The 19,728-nt window shown below is 39.1% G+C and overlaps 1 long non-coding RNA gene across 1 annotated transcript in view; it reads right to left on the bottom strand.

Moving 5' to 3' along the window:
- The window catches only part of LOC120410189, a 149,039-nt gene extending 129,599 nt beyond the window's left edge, over positions 1–19,440 (bottom strand). Inside the window, exons 1-2 of the long non-coding RNA XR_005602146.1 lie at positions 19,343–19,440; positions 15,773–16,021 (exon numbers count right to left, since the gene is read on the bottom strand). This is a non-coding gene — a long non-coding RNA (uncharacterized LOC120410189). The remainder of the gene's footprint in view (positions 1–15,772; positions 16,022–19,342) is intronic.
- Positions 19,441–19,728: the final 288 nt, after the last annotated feature.

Below are 19,728 nucleotides of genomic sequence, written 5' to 3'. Positions count from 1 at the left end.
ACCACATGTAGAACATGGTGCAGAACAAGAATCAATATTCATATAAAATGAGGTAACTAACTAGCTTAGTGACAAAACCTTTTTCTCAATATACTACAAAGCTGTTAGGTTTGGGTTTTTTTTTAATTTTGTATGCTTCTTCATTTCTTAACTTTAAACTGAGATTCTGTGTTCTATTCTATATTTTTATGACTGAAAGTAAGACATCATTCAGTGTCATACATCATTTGGGCAGTAGGTACCACTGTGCTTTCAGAGTTCTAGACAGACAAAATGAAAAACGCAATCAGACCTCACGCTAATAGAAAATCTATTGGCTTGTGAGACTTGTTAGTATTGCTTTAAACAAAACTATTTAAAATTAATTTCAATTCCTAATTAAATGATTGCTGGAACAGAAAGCAATGAAGTACAAAGGTTGCTATGACAATATTTATGCTCCCACTCAGGGAAGATCCATCTTTAAACTTACAAATAAATTTTGCCACATAAAAATGTTTTGATGAAAACCTGTAATTTTTGCTTAGTGAAAAAGAAGCTAATCCTTCAACTGGTATGAAGCCTCTACATTAAAAGTCTGAGCTAATAGTGTAAGGTTGCTAATAAGTTTATTTGCATGTATTTATTGGCATCACTGATGTATGCAACTGCACAAATTCTACCTGAAAATATCCCTACAACTGTTTAAGTGTTGGGGTCTCCCTATAAATTATGACCCTTTAGTAGAATATGTTTTCCCTATAAAGTCAGTCCATGGCTTCAGTTTTATGGGTTTTCACAGCAAACACTTTCATAACTTGAAAGAGGATAGTGTGGATACAGATATATGTACATAAACATGCTAATATTCAAACACATACAGATATATACAAAAGCACAGCATATACACACACACTATTGACAAAAGCAATTGGGAAGGTGCAAAAAGATCCCTTTTCACTGATTTTTTTTTTTCCAAATTGTGTGTTGCCTTTAAAAAGGCATTGCAATATTCCTTGATGTGTTTGAACTAATTGCTCCTGACAGAATTTGATCCTTTTCCTTTTCTCATACAAGTCATTCCTGGAACATTATTTCTGCTCATGTACTTTGCTGACTTTTTCCACTTTGAAGAGTTATTAACAACAGCTATTCACCTATAATCCAAACCACTGTTTGCCCAGATGAAAAAGGGAATTGCAGACTGTAGAAATTTTAGGAAAGAATGCATTCTGGCCTCAAGGAACCATGAAGACATATGAAAAATCCATTGCACAGGCTGGAAAAATCAGTCCCCGGCTGCATTACAGATGCAGGGCCCAGGAACTCTGATGTTTTTGCACAGCCAATAAGGCTAGGCAAAAAGTAATTCCTTCTTTTCTGGGTTGTCCTGAACAAAAAAAGCTGTAGTCCATTCAAGATTTCAATAGATTCCCGATCCCTTAAAGGAATAAACAATTTGGTTGAAATAAAGGATTTTTCCATCCTGCTGCTATTTTGGAAATGGTATGGTTAACTATTATTCCCCGCTTAACACATGGCTATGGAGCAAACCTTGCCCTGAAATGAACACAGTGTTCTTCAACACATCTCATACACATGAAGGGTAGATACATAAAGCAAAGCCTTTTAAACAAAGCTGTAAAATTAAACAAATATGTCTCAACTTTACAGACAACTTGCTAAACTGAAAAAAAGAGCTCCGAAAACTTTCTTTGATGAAATTTTCGGTTATTGCTCTCTCTGCTGCTCTTTGTGGATGAGTTTCCTTCTGCTCTAGTGTAATCCATTAAAGTTAGAGGAGGGAAGTACTGGTTCATTAAACAGCTGAGGAGGTGACAGTACTGAATTGGAGCTTCCAAATCACGTTTGTGTGCCTGTTAAAATGAAAATTCTGTTGCCAAATGAAAATAACAATCGTTACACAGGAGAACAAAGAACAAGAGAAGATTCTAAGACTTTGAACCACCTTCCAGAGATGCAAGCAACTTTCTCTGTCTCCTGAACACTGGTCTGGGAAGGATCTCCACCTGGGCTTACTTGATATTGTATTTCAATTGCTTTGCTTGTAAATATAACCCTGACAAAAGAGAACATTAAGCACTGAAGACACTGAAATTTACAGATTGATTTGCTCTAATGAATCTCTTTTTTCAAGAGAAGGTAGGGGTGGAAAACCCCATAGTTTTTAAACTTTTTTAAACTGGTGTAAAGGATTTCACAAGGGGGCTTGCTCAATTAAGTCTCTGAGGAATAAGCTTTCTCATTATATTGCTTTGTGGGAAGCATCCAGGTGCATGTAGAAAGAATCCAAGATCAGTTCTGATGGTACACCTGAAATGCAAGTATCTGGTTATGTTACAGTACTCCAACTCCATAGATATGCTATATTCTCTATTCCTGGCTGGAATGGTATTTAGTGAGAGGAATCACATTATTCAAAGGGTCTTTTCCCGTAGAAAAGTTTATGAAGCTTCCATATTAATTTATGAAATCATTAATAGCCATTTCTCTGCAGGTTTTTTTGTTCCTTGTACCCACCATCACGAAACTCTATGGCAAGGGAATAGCTCACTGAAATTTGGAATTCACTCAACCAGCTCTTTTCTGTTCTGTTCACTGGTGGACTACAGCAACAACAAAAGAGAAATGTGACGTTCCTTCAGTTTGCTCTTCAGTTTGGCAGCAGCCTGCTGGGCTCTCTAGTGCTATTCCCACCTGTGTGCCAGGCTGCAGCACACATGAAGCAAAAAATGTATTTCCCAAGGAGTAAATGCTCAGTGTTGCACTGGCAAACCATGTGTTTCTCAAAGATAGCGTAGCACATGCTGCATAGCTTCTTTGTAAGCACAGGTTACAACACAGACTCACCAAGTGGATTTTGGGATAGGACTATTTCTTATACTCTCATAGTTTGCTCAGTTCAGTCATGAAAGGGATTTTTAAAGTGCATGTAATATTACAGCAGTGTACTCCCCACAACTTTTATTGATGCTCTTTGTTGTGGTTTAATAAACCCTGTCAGCAAGGAAGCCCCACACAGCTCCTGCTCACTCCCCCTGTGGGGATGGGGGAGGAATCGGAAGAGTAACAGAGAAAACTTGTGGGTGGAGATAAAGACAGTTTAATAGTGAAAGCAAAAGCTGCGCACCCAAACAAAGCAGAATAAGGAATTCATTCACCACTTCCCGTGGGCAGGCTGGTGTTCAGCCACCCCTGGGAGAGCAGGGCTCCATCATGTGGGTACTTGGGAAGACAAACACCATCACTCTGAACATCAACCCTCTTCCTTCCTTCCTCTTCCCCAGGTGTATATGCTCAGCATGACACCACGTTACGTAATATCCCTTTGGTCGGTTGGGATCAGCTGTCCTGGCTGTGTCCCCTCCCAATTCCTTGTGCACCCCCAGCCTCCTCACTGGTCGGGTGAGGAGCAGAATGGCCTCAGCTCTGTGTTAGTTCCACTCAGCAATAGCGAAAACAACTCTGTATTATCAACACAGAATCCCAAACTGAGCTCCTATCAGCTACTGTGAAGCACTTAACCCTATCATAGCCAAACCCAGCACACATTTTCTTCTAAAAATGTTGACAAGCTTATGCCTTTTTTTTGTTTGTGTAAAGCTTGCAAGAATCCAGTGACTTCATTCAGAGGAGTTGCCAAACACCTGTATTTCCTCTAGAAAACAGTAGGAACTGCAGGAAAGGAGTGTGTCTTCTGAAAAAAATTCTCCTCTGCACAATGCAATAGCTGCTTTGATAATGCCAAGTGACACTAAACCCCAGTGACTTAGGTGCTTAGAGAATCTTCTCTATGCAGGTGGATCAGCGGGAGGCAAAGAAGCCCTCCAACAGTTTTTGTTCTATCCCTTTTCCACGTTAGTTAAGCAGCTTACATATTTCAGCTTCCAGATCTACAAATAATATTCAAAGCCAACATGTAAAGGAAAGGGTTGTTTAGGTGTCTTTCCACAAAGATTAAATTAAAAATTCTCCATCAAAAAAATATAGAGCCTCTAACCCTCACCACTAACCTAAGGTTAGTAGAAAAGCTTAGTTAAACACATGCAGTAATTTTCTTAATCAGCCAGCACTTCAGAAAGACAGATGCTTCTGTTTATGTTGGTCTATTATCAAGTCCTTTGGTGTCTGAATAATTCTTACCCCTATCCTGAAACTTCATTTACATAAATTTCTTCTGTATTATTCTGCCTTTTGTGACAGATAGTACAAGTATTTTTTTTGGTATTTGGCACGGTATTTTGTGCATTTCCTGTATCTTTTATCCAACTGGAGTGATCAAAAATTAGGAATAATTACACCTCATGTATGAAAATCAAAAGCTGTATAAGAACTAATTCTAGTCTTGAAACTTGTGCAGGAAACCCACTGCTGTATCCGGTTTTTATTTACCAAATGTCATCTGTTAGAGCTTTCTAGAGAGGCTTATGCAAACAATGTAAATCCCAGGCTGGCTGAGGCTGCCAGGGACCTCTGGAGGTCATCTGCTCCCGCACTCCACTCAAGCAGGGCCAACTAAAGCTGGCTGCACATGTCCAGAACGCTTCTGAATATTGCCAAGCATGAAACCTCCCCACCCTCTCCGGACAGCCTGTGCCAGTGCTCAGTCACCCTCACAGCAAAGGGCTTCCTGGTGTTCAGACAAAATCTCCTGTTTCAGTCTGCACCCATGGCCTCTGGTGCCATCACTGGGCACCACTAAAAACCTCTCATTCCTCTTTGCACCTTCCCTCCAGGTATTTATATACTCCGAGATTCGCCTGAGCTTTCCCTTCTCCAGGCTGAACGATCCCAGGTGTCCCAGCCTTTCCTCATGGGACAGATGCTGCAGTCCCTTAATAACCTTCGTGGCCCTTCATTGTGCTCTCCAGTATGTCCACAGCTCTTGTGCTGAGCAGTCCAGAACTGAACACAGCACTTTAGGTGAGGACACTGGTGCAGAGCAGAGAGGATGGAGCAACTCAGTGCTGTTACTTGTCATGTATCTCTAAGTTATACAATACCAGAACAGCTAGGGCAGAAATACGAAAGCTTCAACTTTGAAATCATGCATCTGATTCCAACAATACTGCCTAACAACAACATCCTTAAGAAAAAAAAGAGTAAAACAAGACAGATCTTGTTCCATAACATGTAGATGCCATATGTAAGAGTCTTTCATATTTACATTCTTGTGTCTAGTTAAACTAATTAATTACCCCAAGTCTCTCTTACTGGTTGAATGAAAGACTGAGAACTCAATTACTATAGTTTTGATTTTAATTTTTCTTAATGATTCTGGGCATCAGATAGACCAAGGTTTGACTCTATTGGCTCCACACACATAAAAAAGGCTTTCCTTCATATCCTTAAGTGCATTTCACACAAAGCATCATTGTGATTAGTCAAAAACTAAACATGATTTTAGAAACTTTCATGGCAATAGCAATGGTTTATTTTTTGACTATGCTCTCTTGAGCAACAGGATGCTGAATGCCATCCTTTTCATCTTCTATGGCGAAGCTTTTCTATAATGTTCTAGTGAAAGTGTGAAAAAATGCAAAAACTTCAGGAAGAAAAGAACTTAATCTTGAGAGGAAGACTTTTTCTGTTCTCCACATCCCATTATTTTATTTATTTCACTTACTAAAAATACAACCCACAGCCACTCTTCAATAAAGCAGTAAATCAGGAGAGATGTGCAAAATTTAGCTGAGTCTAGATTTAGATAAATTACTCCAGCCTACTTCCAGATTGAACCACCATGACCCTCTTAGTGTAATACCAGCTCACTGTGTTTTAGCAAAAATCTCACTAGGCATCCAACATGCAAGCAAGTTTTCCCCTTCCATTGAGTGGCTATTTAAGAAACACAAATAACAATAGAACTGCAATCCATTTCTGCCTATTTTCTGAATCATGAGTAAAGTGAAATAAATATAAAACAGAGTGACTAGGCTGCACGTAAGAAAGATTACACAATGCAAGACGTATCGATGTTCCTTGGCCACTATTTCTGAAGTGCTCCAAAACAATTAATCCTAGAGAACAGGTTCCCAATCTCCCTGAAATCAAGCACTTTCTTCTACTAACACATTATCAAACCACAAAATGTGGGCTCATCAAATTAACTACTAGCGGTATTAATCTGGTAAAGAGCTTGCAAGTCTTGCTGCACTGACAGGCTTCTGTCACAATTATCAGATAAAACAAGAACTACTTATACAGGTATTACTATCAGGGTCGAGTGGGTGTTTTGTGACCAAAACTTAACTGAATCAACCCCATTTTCTCTTTCACCTTTCAGAGAGTTCTGGATACAGCCATCACTAGCCTACTTCACAGTCCTCACTAGAAACAGTGGTATTCTACAACGTAACAAAGGACTCTTGCAATATTTGAGCTTAAGGACAAATAAACTTGTGGAAAATATTAGTTTTTTCTGCTATATAAGCTAATACAAACTTCTGTGTCTCTGTTGAGAACCATTATAGAATCATAACTCATAACACACATTTTTATATTCACAGTAAAGAGTACATTCTAGAATCTTCTTGTTTAAAAGGTACTGCAAACATGTAAGACATTGTTACATGGCTCACGAGCCTTCATATTCTACCAGTGCCTAATACTGCCTTCTATTCATCTCTACATGCAGTACAGAAAATACAAAAGAAACAAATTCCTTCCAGCCTCCAGCTTTAAAAACTAATTCACATTAAAATATGACACTGACTTGTAGTGGGACAAACCAGGTGAAGCAAACTGCTCTAGCCAGTCTTTGACAGACAGCTTCAATCAGCCTACTTATCCTCCATGTGGAAGATGCAATCCAGGCTGCTGCCAGGTGCTTCCCTAAAAGGTTCTTCCTCATTCTGTACATCAATATTGCTACAGCAACAACTCATTCAGTAGAAGTCCACTGTGAAACATGTTGAAGACAGATAAGGATACGAGAAATGTGCTTCTTGCCTGTACTTGTACCATTCTGTTCCTTCTCACAGGTAGCACAGAGGAACTGCTGTTCTGGTCTGAAACTCAGGCAGAGGCAGCAGAGGTGACTTGGGATCAGCTTGCAACAGCTGGAGATGGCACAGATCCACCCTGCCTGGGAGCACAGCAGGTAAAGGTAAAGCCTGACCAGTAAAGGTCAGGCCACACAGGAGCCCGTATTTGCCAAAATAGGCAAGGCTTCCTCTCCTGATCAAAAGGAAGCTGTCACAATCCCATAAGGGCCCTAAAGGACATATAAGCCTTCATTTTTATTGTTTTGGGGTTTGTTTTGGTTTTTTTATTGTATTACAGAACCTTTTCTGCTGAGACCTTTCCTTTAAAGGAAAAAACCAAACAAGTCCCCACAAAAAAACCGCCAACAAAAACCAAAATACCCCAGACAAACAGAAAACTGAACCAACCAAAAAAATACACACTAAAGTAGCTCTCACTATATAAAATACATGATGTATATATAAACTGCAGTGCCTATAAATTATGCTCCAGCACAACAGAGATCAAAGGTTGCTGCAAGGAAGTCCAATTGAGCCTGCTTAGAGTTCATGTCAGTACTCAGAATTACTCAGAGAAAGCCTAGACACTCTACACTGACACCCTCCCATTTTCACAATATGACTTTATATATCTTTACTCTCCCTACAGTCATCCTCTGACACGTTGTCTGCAACTGTCGTCTCTTAAACACATGTAAACATGACACATATATATATAAAAAGTTGTTAGGGATGTAAGCAGCAGTGTGGGATGACATCCTACCAGGGCTCATCACTGACATCCTGGGGGACCATCCATCTCCCCTCACTCCCAGCAGTGTAGGTCCTATGGCAGAGCTCATCACTGCAGAATCCCTCTGTGGTTAATGAGGAAAAACAGGCTGGTTTTGGTGATTCATTAAGGACTTGAGGATGGTAAGTTACATACCCTAAAATCACCCATTTCGTTCTTCTCAGTATACAAACTGCAAACTTTCAGGACAGACAGTATCTTCTTTGTACCATGCCAGGCACAAAAGGGCTTTTTGACATGGTGGTAGTAAATAATAATGATGAAGAGTGTCAGCTACAGTAACAAGGAAGCAGTGAGAAGCCATACTGACAACCTGGATAAAAATACCACTAAATCAGAAGACCCCTTCCTTGTGGCAACGAGTCAAAACTAACTGGGTGTTCCCAGCTGAACTTTTGTGGAGATCAAACTGTGCTGAAAGACACCATGTGAATCAGCCAATAATTCCTCCAAATATATTTTGGAGCATCCTATCTTCTTTAATATCCTCACTAAAAATTCTATCATTTTATTTCCTCAATCATAATAATTTTTCTCTCAAAAAAAAAAGAAATTATGGATTCACCCTTTTCTCCCCAAGTAACTTCTGACTGTATGAATTTTTATTCTGCTTCAGAATTTTCTTCCCTTAGAGACAAAGAAACCTTAAAAACACAGCTTTACTGACTTGATAGTATTTTACTTTGCATTTTAATCTTTTCTCTTTTTTGATAGTTTTTTTTTTGTTTTAGCAAAAATATCTCTTCAAAGATTTTGCCCCCAACTGTACAAACTCATCAGTACCTGCAAATAAGCTGAGGCATTTAAAGAATTGAGAGTTTTTTTAAAGGAAGGTAATAATTTATCCTGATAGCAATTATCATCTTCCATTAATGAAATATTTCAGGGTTGTAATATACAGCTCTAGATGCAATAATCTGTAAAATCCTTAGATGGCATAGATTTGCTTAATGCCACTGAAATAAATGAATCTGCACAATTTTCTACCAGTAAAATCTTGGGACTTAAATTTTTTGCAGTGAGCTTGCTGGTCAACAGCAACAGTTGTTGGAATTAAAAATTCTCTGCATCAGTTCTCCATGGTATCAGAATATAATCAGCAACTCTAAAGCAGCGTAAAAAGCAGAATCTAAAATAACTGTCAGGACACTGGCTTCCTGCATTATTCATACCAATATCAAAGGATAGAGTCTAACAAAAAAAATACCTAAAGACTAGCACTGTAAAACTGTGTCTCATGTATCCTCTTTCAGCTCTTTCCCATTTTTCATGAATGGAATATCACATAATCTTTTAAAATATGTTCAGGGAAATTATAACATAGCTGACTCATATTCTGAGATACACATTTACTGGCTGTACCTTGTCATAAGCCTAAAGACTGTAAATGATTGGTCTTCAAGAAAACTCCTTCTCTGACAAATTCTTAGCACTGACAAACCAGTGGATTTCTTTTTCTAGATCAATTCTGAGCTTTATTCTTGTTCCTTTTGATATTCTTGAAAACAAAAGGCAACATTGCTTTGGTGGGACTTCAGTGTTTTCTGTATTACAGAGTGATGCATTGGTACAAGATCAGATTTCCCAAGAATGTAAATCACCATTCCCCATTCCAATGGATCTTGCAGTTACAAATATCTCTGTGTTGTAAGGTAGTCATTAAGCACATGATGCATAGACAGCTTTTTTTGCTTTGCTTGGGCAGGGGTTGTGGGAAGGGATGGCGGGGGCGTGGGGTGTAGGTGTGTAATTTTTTCTGCAATCTGGAATGTCAATTGGTTCTATTTTTTGTTCTATTTGATATCTATAGAGCTTTTTTGTGTTCCACCTGTGGAAATATACAGTCTAGACTTCTGCTGGTATTCTCTCTCCCTTCTTTTCCTCACTCGTCCAGTTTTCACCAGTTTCCTAAATGTACCCCATCCTACAGTGTGAAACAGAAGCTCTCTCTGCTCTCTTCATTTTATGCCAGACTTATCCCCAGCAGCTTTCTGTTGTTCTTCCTATATGTTCCAAGATTTCTTATTAGTCACAGCCAGGACATTCTGCTGTTATGTCACTGCATTCCCTTCTAAGTCTTAAATTTCTCACCTGGACTGAGCACACGCACAAGAGACTCACTGTGTTGAGCAAAGAGATGAGGTTTTTTCTAACTTCATGTTATTGTCCAACTGATATAAAAAAAATTTTGCCTACCTACCTGTTTTGAGGACTCTAACAAATGTATGCAATGTCACACAGGAACATCCAACAGAGATATTTGGGTCAGGCTTGCAATGCTGAAAGGGCGAGCAAACTGTTAGAAAAGAACAGAAGATTCAAGCCTTTCTTACTGCATTAGGAAGAAATCCTTTACTGTGTGGGTGGTAAAGCACTGGAGCAGGCTGCCTTGAGAGCTTGTGGATGCCTCATCCCTGGGAGTGTTCCAAGGCCAGGCTGGACAGGGCTTTGAGGAACACGGCCAAGTGGGAGGTGTCCCTGCCCATGGCGCAGGGAAGGGAGGGGGAGCATTAGATGATCTTTAAGGTCCCTTCTAACCCAAACCATTCTATGATTCTATGATGGGAGCTGCTCTACCTGCTTGCCTCCCATAACTTCCAGGTGGCCTTTCAGCCAAGGAATACTGCTTCAGCCTGTTTTGTATCTGGGTGCAGTCAGAGGGCTGAGTAATGAATCAAATCAAATCTCAAGCTGTATCTGGCACATTCCTAGCCTGTGACTGAAAGCAGCAGTGAGAACTCCTGCAGTGATACATTTTCCTATCAAAGTCTACTGTATGCTGTATTGTGTATTCCATTAGATGTTCAGTTACAAACTATTCCCCTGGACTTTTTATGAAATGGGGGGATTAAAAAAATGTAATCACAGAATGACCTGAACACGCTGCACAAAGCACTCACTCCCCTCCTTCCTGATCTGATAAGGACCTAGAATTCTTTGAAGTTCTGATGAATTTTAAACCCACTAAAGCTTTCTGGAAAGCTTTAAGACCAACCAACACATGCCCTGGGCACCACCTAAGACGGGACATTTTGCATACTTTATTTTGCTTTCAGAAATATGACTACACATACAGAAAAACCCGGGCAGTGCCTGTCTGTCTGGGACTTGATTATTCACCAATATCAATAGGAGAACTGCAAACTTCAAGATTCCTTTAAAATTATGCAGCCTCCCCGAAGGAAACTTGGCAAAGTGTCACTAGTTTCAGGGACTAGAAGGTTTGGGATATCCCAGTGCTAAGATAAAGCCTGAAGTGTTTTCCTAGAGGCTGATAACAAAGATGCTCCCAATTCTGCATAGCTTCCCCAAGCAGAGGTGACTCTGAACCACCAGATAAAGCAGCACTCCAAGGCTGTAACATCCTTCACATTAAGATGCAGTGATGAGCAGGTGGAGCAGAAGACCCAAAGCAGAATCCACGGTGTAACCCATCAAGCATTGCAGAATCTGAATCCGGTCAAACTCCCTACAAAATGGTATCTAATCCTAGATCACACAGTATCAATGAATTTTAAATGCTAATATTTTGCCAGCATGGAGCTGATGAAACAGGCATATTTTAATGAAATGGATGCTGCAATGCTCACGCAAAGAGGACTTGCTATTCCTGTTTCTCAGAGTTTTGCATACAAAGAATTTTAATACATATGCATAATGCCCTCCATATTCAACTTCTAGACAAAATATACTTTCAAAAATTCAGTACATGTATTTTATCCAAGTGATCTACTCCAGATAATAGAACTGAGGCCAGGAACAGTCTAATTTCCAGTTGTAAAGTGTTATTAGTATTTCTGAACTACCTCAGATAATACACTAAGCAACATTCTAAATAACAATTCAGTCGTAAAATTTTACCTTACATACATGCACAACTTGGTTTTGGATGAAAATTGGTTTGAGGGAAGCAAAGAATTTTATCTGTAGGAAGCTGGTGCATGGTACAGCTGCTAGGAGGGAGAGTGTCAGTACCACAGCACTTCTCCCTCTGCTATACAGGACAATTAGAAATAACGATACTGATTTTGAGTAAGTCCATAGTCCTGTCCCATTACACTGTCTTGCATCATTGCAGGAGAGATCTGATAAATGTCTTGCACTGTTTCACACAATATTCAAAGTGGCAAAAGACTGTTATGGAAACTGAACATGGTCAAAACATAGCTGAATTATCACCTGTTTCCTTACCACATCAGTGCAGTAGCAAGGATATGAGGCAGAACCAGTTCTATCATGGTTCTTTTCCTAACAACTCACAAGAAAAATTACCAACCACCACACACCTTGCTTTGATACTGTAAAGATGTGCATATTTGAGCTCCCTTTGACGTTGCAAAGCCTTTGAACTAAAGGTAGTGTAGCCCTTGAACACAGATGAGAAGCAGGCAGTACATGCTAAGACAGAGGGAACTGTGCTAAGAGTTTGCACTTTTTTTGTTTCTAGATTTTCAGCTACAAGTAAGTGTATTAGATAGAAAATAATGAGTTGTTATTTCTTCACTTCTAATTCAATGCTGATATTAATTTAACCCTTTTTCAGCAGTAAAGGTGGAATACATCATCTCCAGAGACCCCCTTGCAACATTAACTGCTCTGCAAGTCTAATTCACTGCTTTTTAATAAATACTGATATTTTTCCCCAGGTCAGTATATTTAACTAAAATTGTTACATTACACATTTTATACTGAAGAGACATATAAAAACCAAAAAGAAAGCAATATTTCACACCTTATGTTTCTGCAGTTCAGGCAATTTTCTCCTTAATTCATGGCAAATTATTTTCTACTCATTATCATGCCTGTTTTTCCACTACCCAGTACTGCTGTGGTTCTGATTACCTTACCACATTTCTTTGATGCTGTCTATCAAAACTAAGATTTTTAAAGATGTGTGCCCATACTGCTAAAAAAAGGACAACTTTGCTAACTTAAGCATCAGACTTAAATACCCAAGTTGCTAAAAAAATTGATGGAGCTGCCCAAACCAAAGTATTCTAAATTAATGATGTAAGGCATCAGCAAGTAAGTCGGAGCCAGAAGAAGCAATAGGAAGACTTATCCCCTCTCTACAAGAGCCTTAGCAGTCAGGCCCCTTTGAAATTTTCTTTTCTTTTGTGTAAGATGTAGTTCTTGGGAGTTCAAATACAAGAGGTTATGTTTAGCCAGGGGAATGAAATGGCACTACCCCAAAGCCATCCACAGCCCAGTTGGGATTCTTAGACTGAAATCTCTAATGCTTACTGTGTGGATAAATACAAAATGACGTGACATCCTCCAGATCAATTTTTAACGTATTTTTACGTTAAACCCTTTTTAGAAAAATGGGAGTAAAAATAATTTTCTATACCTCAAGTCAAATAAGTGCTCAAATAACCTTGCTTATTTCTGAGATCTTTAAAAGAAAGATCGTTGTATATTCCTCATTCTTACTGATGTCCACTGTCCTTGCAATTAAAAAAAGAAATCACTGAGCATCATGAATAGCAAAGTTTTCCTGTGATCTTCCTGAAAAGACTTGAGAGTAAAGCACACTTTTGCCTGTTCTGATGCACACAGTTGCTCAGGCAAAGCTCAGAACCTAAAACATCACATGAAGTAACGAACAGATATCTTAAAAACATGTCTCTTTTTTGGTTTCACAGCTGATCTTTGCAGATGACACAAATGGCCAGTCGTAGTTTGGACCGTACTTAGATTTCTTATGTTTCCATGCTGAAGTGCAACACACCCTTTTTCTGCACAGGCTGAGCACAATACACGTATCACAACATGCTCCCCTGGAAACAATCTGGTATAGCTTTACATTACTTAAAATCTTTTTTTTAAATGCTATTTAAAAGACTAAATCCCTCCAAGGTGTCTCATTCAGTAGCTTATTACTACTATTACTACTTATTAAGTTTCAGATTCAATCTCTTTTTATATCACCACATTCACACGATATAAGAAAAGAGGCTGAGAATTGAGTTTCAAAGGCTGAAACAGTCTATATTCAATTTTTTTTGGTAAGAATTCTCTAGAGTAACTGGCTGTCTTGTGAGGGCAAAGAGGAGAAAGGCAGGTGATGCAAGATTGCACATAATTCACAGGGGAAATTCAAGAATCTTAACGTCCATTTTAGTTCTCCCTGAAAATGCTGAATGATGCTGCTGATGCTCAGCACTGGGCTTCTGACACCCAAAGGGAAGTTCCAGCCAGCCACATTTTCTGCCAAAGACAGCACTGGGAATGAAACACAGTCAAAAGCAAGAAACATGATCACACTGCCTCTTCCTCTGATGGCACTCCAGTCAGAACATGTGGGTAGCTATCTGGAGCTAGGTGACTTGTTCCAGGAGTTTGATGTTAGTCTTTAACTAGTTCATGTTCACAGAATTACACTCTTTCCTTGAGCTAACCAGCACATAAATGAGTGAGATGAGAATAAGAGCTTGTGAGGGGCACTTCTGGTTTTAACAATTTTTTTCCTTCTTTTAAAAACTCCATTCACTTTCACTAAGTTCCACAGAACATTTTGCCATTCCTCAGTACTTTTTATACTGCCAAAGCACTATACATTGAACTAATTGCTTTGCAACCAGAAAGGTCAACTAAGGACTGGGCTCCCAAAAGCCAGTTCATTTTGGTTTTTTTAAAATGTAATTCATGTGATTGGAAATTTTCCTTTGTAAATTTATTCTTAATAGACCTCTTATTGCATATTCCTCATGAATTACTATTAATTGTTCCTCTAAGCTGCTCCAGACATCAGACAAGCTGTTTTCATTCTGTTCTGAGTCTAATAGACTAGGGAAAGCTGTGATTTACAGTGTTCAGCTACACTGAAACCATTAGTCTGAAGAAGTTATCCATCTGCACTATTTCTGCTAATATTTGTTTGTGCTGCAAAAGTAACAGATGAATTCTATCCTCAGTGTGAGCCTCTCTGCTGTTACCTACTGTCCCTCTCAACTCTGTACACTACTGTCCTCAAACTTACTTTTCAGAGCTTCTTTCATTTTTTACCTCATTAAACTTGCTGAATATGGCAGCACCAGTATGAAAAAAACTAATAGGAGCTCCCATACAAGCTACTAACAACTGCAGTAAAGGAAAAAAGTCCAGATACACACCAATATTCTGGTGTTAGCTTCTGTACAAACATAAGCAAGGGAAGCATAAATTCCACAGGAATTGAAGAATTAAATTATCCCCAGGCTACATGACAGTGAAGGCTATTCTGTGTCAAAAGAAGACTGCCATGAAAACATGAACTGCAAGAAAAGTTCTCATCACATTTTCTGTTGTAAGGAAAGTCTTCAGGAAAGGTGGGAGCCAGTGAAAGCTGAATGCTGATGTAAAGAGGTTTATTGATTAAGTGAAGTGTGAAGATTCATTAATACCATCCTCATACAATATTTGTGTTTTAAAACAAATGGCTCAATGACAGTTTCCCTTAGAGACACAGAACTGCATGCATTAAAACTACATGATATAGGGAATTGATTTTGCCAAGCTTTTCCATGGTTTTTGGCCATTTTGTCAGCCATATCCTTCTGGTATCTACGTCTTCAAATGTTCATGAAAATAACTTGCCACATGAACTCTCCCCCTTTGCATGTAGTGTGTATGGGCATGGGGGTTTTATATGAAAGAGAAGAAAATCCCTCATAGCAGCAACATGTTTTTGGTTTTAATCTAGGTGTAATACCCCTGTTTTTCCATGCTGCTTCCTCATAAGACACTTAAAAACATATCAGAAACTTTTAAAGTTATTTCAGTCATGAATATCTTCCACAGTATAGTCATGCTTACGAATTTTATAGAACTGCTGTGATCTGACTGCAGAATTCATTTTTGATTAATCAGACCCAAGGTTTTAATAATGAAACAGCAGGTGGGGTAACTACAAAATTAAAACTCTTATCAGCCTCACAGTAATACAGTCATAAATATAAAAGAGTTGAAAACAGCTCATTTGCATTTTTGAAAAACATTCTCAACAACTTACTCTGCATTTCTGTTCCCAGAAGAGGGCGATGTTTCTGCCAGCTGGGAGGTACTGCGGGCTCCTGCTGCCTTTCATGGCTTTCAAGGGAAGGCTCATCCTATCTCACACGGCTGAGGGTTATCTTTCCCTTGGGAAGCGGCCACTGCCTTTCTAGAAGCAATTTCTGCAACTGTGGGAGCTTTTTCAGAGACTGCACACTTGCTTTGATCAGCTGCTAAGCATTGGGTATTTCCCATTTGAGGAGAGTATCTGTAAAATATGGTAGAAGAGGGTTGTCATAACCCATGCCATTTGAATGATAACCTTTTGCTCCCATGAACACCTCGGAGCCACTTCTGCCCTTTCAATTAGCAGCAGTTCAACATTTGGGATATACAGAGTTGTCTCTTTTTTTTTTTTTTTTTTTTAAGCAATCTCTTCCATGTATTTTCAGGATTTTGTAAAAAATAAAAATTAAGTCTTTTAAGTCTTCAAATCCATCCTCACTGTAATTTATACTGCTCAGGCTTAAACGGCCACCAGATTGACATTGTGTAACAGTAGCTGACACCAATTAAACTGGGGGCTAAAAAGCTGTGCTAATGACAACAGAATCAGTCTAGGTATTGCATCAAAGTTTAAGATGTTTTCAGAACAGTGACTTTTTTTTTTCCTAGCTGAAGGAAAACTTCTGCTTCAAACAGTCATTGCAGAAACATTTCCAGGTCTAAACTGCTGCATCACAAATGAAGGCACTATGATTTATTCCTAGAATTTGTTCTCTTCTACCTTTTTCTCATTATACATAATGCCAACCCAGAGAAAAACGCAAGCAGAGTCCAGAAAGGACTCTGTTGAATACTTTTCCTCTTATAGAAGAATACCTACTACATATATACATACACACATAGATATAAATACCCTCCTCTGAGATTTCCTCCTGAACTAACCAACTTTTAATGGAAATTATTATTCAAAACCAAAATAACCTATTCTATGGACAGACTATTAGTTGATCCATAGCAGGGCTGAATTTCACATATATCAACTCTCTGCTTTCACCCTCAGGGTTTCAGGAAAATAAACAAAAGCTTTTGACAGCAAATTGTTTACAACACTGCCTTATATAAAAGTTAAACAACTAGAACATTGGACAGATAAGTTTCTTCAAAAAAACAGAAGGAACAATTTATTTGCTGAAGAAAGCTAAGTACTAGGAGGAAAATGTACTGAAGCAGAGACAATAAAAGGATAATGGAAAAGTTAGGCAGGGTGAAGTAACACCCCGAAGTCATGAGATTAGAGATAGAAAAGACTTGGCAATGCTCTTTGTAAGTATTCAGAATTGGGACTGAAGTCAGCATGGATCAGCTGATTCCATATAACACAGCAGCACAGAAAAAGATCTGTTCCTTACGATATCTTGAGTACTCCTTCCATAATCCAATTAAAAAAAAAAAAAACAAAACCACCAAAATGAAAATAAAACGAAAACAAACTGAAGCAAAAGAGAAAGCAGAATGAGCTTCAAAGTAAAGGACCACAAGCAATAGAACCAACCCATGCACTTTCAGGAATCAAAAGTTAATGATTCAATGTGTTTACGTGGCTTGCTCTAATCCCATAAAGCTGATGATGAATGATTGACAGTTTGTCAAGGGCCTAGACAGCCCCTGTTCTGAGCAATGGAAAAGCACGGGAGCAGTTGCCATGCCAGGATATTCCTTTTATGGTATGAGAAGGTTTATGTAATTGGTGGACTCTGAGCTTCTAAGAACTTTCTCTTAGAAGGGAAGAGTTAGAATTCTTTGCAAATTCACCCTAAAATGTTCTTCAGAGTTAGAGGGATTATATATATGATTGACCAGACCAGCAAAAAACCCAGGTTCTCTCTTCTTTCAGGAGACAGAGCCACTGCATTGACCCTAAGACCCTGCTGTAAGTACTCATTAACTCAGCATGGAGCTCATGTGTCCCATCAGCATCCTGGCTTGTCTGCCCTCCACCATTTCATCACCATGACTAATAATTTACTGAGATTAAACAGATTACTCCAACCTGCATCATACCAGTGCTCTGACCAACTGCAATTGCCCTGCCAAATCTGATCCAGCTGTAGACAAGCCAGAATCACAGCTATAATAGAAAACACTGTAAATTCTGTTAAACAGGGAGGAGAAAAACAATCAGGAAAGGCAGGGATAGTTAAGAAAGTTTTGTCTACTTTTCTTCAATCACAACACTTCTATATAGGATAACTGATCCAAGAACCTCTCTAAAGGGGTCTGTAGGTAGTTAACACCTGTAATTAACACAGGTGTAGGTAGTTAACACCTGTAATACTGGTAGGTGCCATGGATGGGCACAGCTTAGGCTTCATTGAAGAGCAGTTCATTGCGTATATATTACACAGGTGTTTACATAGCTGTTTCATATACTGGGATCATGAGAGTGGCTATAAACTAATGTAAGGTAAAACAAGACAGCAAAACCAGACAGCAAAATCTTCAGGTGGGACTGAGGCTTGTGAAGGAGCAGCTTGTGGTTTGTCACGAGTGCAGCCATGCAAAAGAATCTGCCAACAGAGGTGGAAAACAGAAACGCACCCAATTTTCCCATTTCATGCATTTTTGAGGAACTGAGAAGTTACATCTGAAGGATGTAAAAGGTCCTGCATAAAGAGGACCAAATGAATCCAAATCTCTGTCTAAGTAAGAAAGTTCATTTCATTTTGAAGAATTCTGTTTAGCTCTAATGAGTTCTGGATGTGGAGATGGGAGAAGTGACTGCCAGATAGAATTTATTTCACACTGTCTGAACTCTTTTTCCCCAGAGAGCCACATGATTCTTACTACAAAGGGAAAGAATATTAAGAAATGGAAGGAGTTTCATCTGTCCATTGTATCATCCTCATTCAGTGTAACTATTCTCTTTTACTTTGAACCAGGAAGAGAATTATGAAGGAGCTTTTGTTAAAAAAATTTTTAAAAAGAAAAAAAGGAAATATGTATATTCATTCATAGAATAACCAAGATAGATGGTGTTTGAAGGTATAAACCAACCAATGCCTGACTAGGAATGCCCATGTAATCCATCATTCAGCCTTTATCATTTCACCCACATTCTTTCAATATTGTCTTCAGAGACTGCGAATAACCACAACATTATTGATTAAAAGGATAAGGTAACTCCGAGATGAGAAAACAGTATGTAAACACCAACTCATTTCACACAGATTATACACATGGCAGTAGCTGCCAATAGATTCAGGCTATGCAAGAGCCACAGAGAACAAATCTAAAGCCCCCGTTGGATTTGAATTGCTGATGAATGCCTGAGAAGCTCTCCTTTGGTAGAAAAAAGTCAGTCTGCTTAAATGTTTCCTATCCTTTCTAAAGTAACAATCAACCTAATTTGGGAAGCATCTGACCAGACCTATCATGGAGGGGTTTTCAGCCACTGGGAGCTGGTAGAAGGGGGTTTTACCCCTCGTGTACCGACACAAAGAAGCCCGGAGGTCAGCGCTGAAACCCCTCTGGAAGGCGGCACTCAGTGCCCAACACACAATGAAAATGGGGCAGAGCTCCTCACCCTGAAGGGGCTGTATCTTCCTGTCGCTGTTCAGCAGGCACACAGGCAAAGGCAAAGAAGTAAAGAGAGGAGACTGTCTGTGTGCCTTCCACACAGGTTTGTTCCAATGAAACGACAAGGACGAAGAGGCCAATTGGTGGGAGGGTCCAGGGATCTTATACTGGGTACAGAATAGGTGAGGAAAGGGATCTCAGCCAATGGGATAGAGACAAGCAGGTGGGATTGACAGGAAGGGAACCAATGGGAACAACACATAGGAGGGACTCAGGGAAGGATCCAATGGGGTGTCAAGGAACAGGGAACTTTCTAGAACTAATACATATTCAAGAAGGAAAATTAATATCCATAACTTCATACATAAAACAAGAAGACTAAATATTAACCAA

The sequence above is a fragment of the Corvus cornix genome, chromosome 6, assembly GCF_000738735.6.
Source record: "Corvus cornix cornix isolate S_Up_H32 chromosome 6, ASM73873v5, whole genome shotgun sequence".
NCBI classification, from domain to species: domain Eukaryota; kingdom Metazoa; phylum Chordata; class Aves; order Passeriformes; family Corvidae; genus Corvus; species Corvus cornix.
Note: the sequence above shows the minus strand (reverse complement) of the source record. Positions and strands in the feature narration are given on the sequence as shown.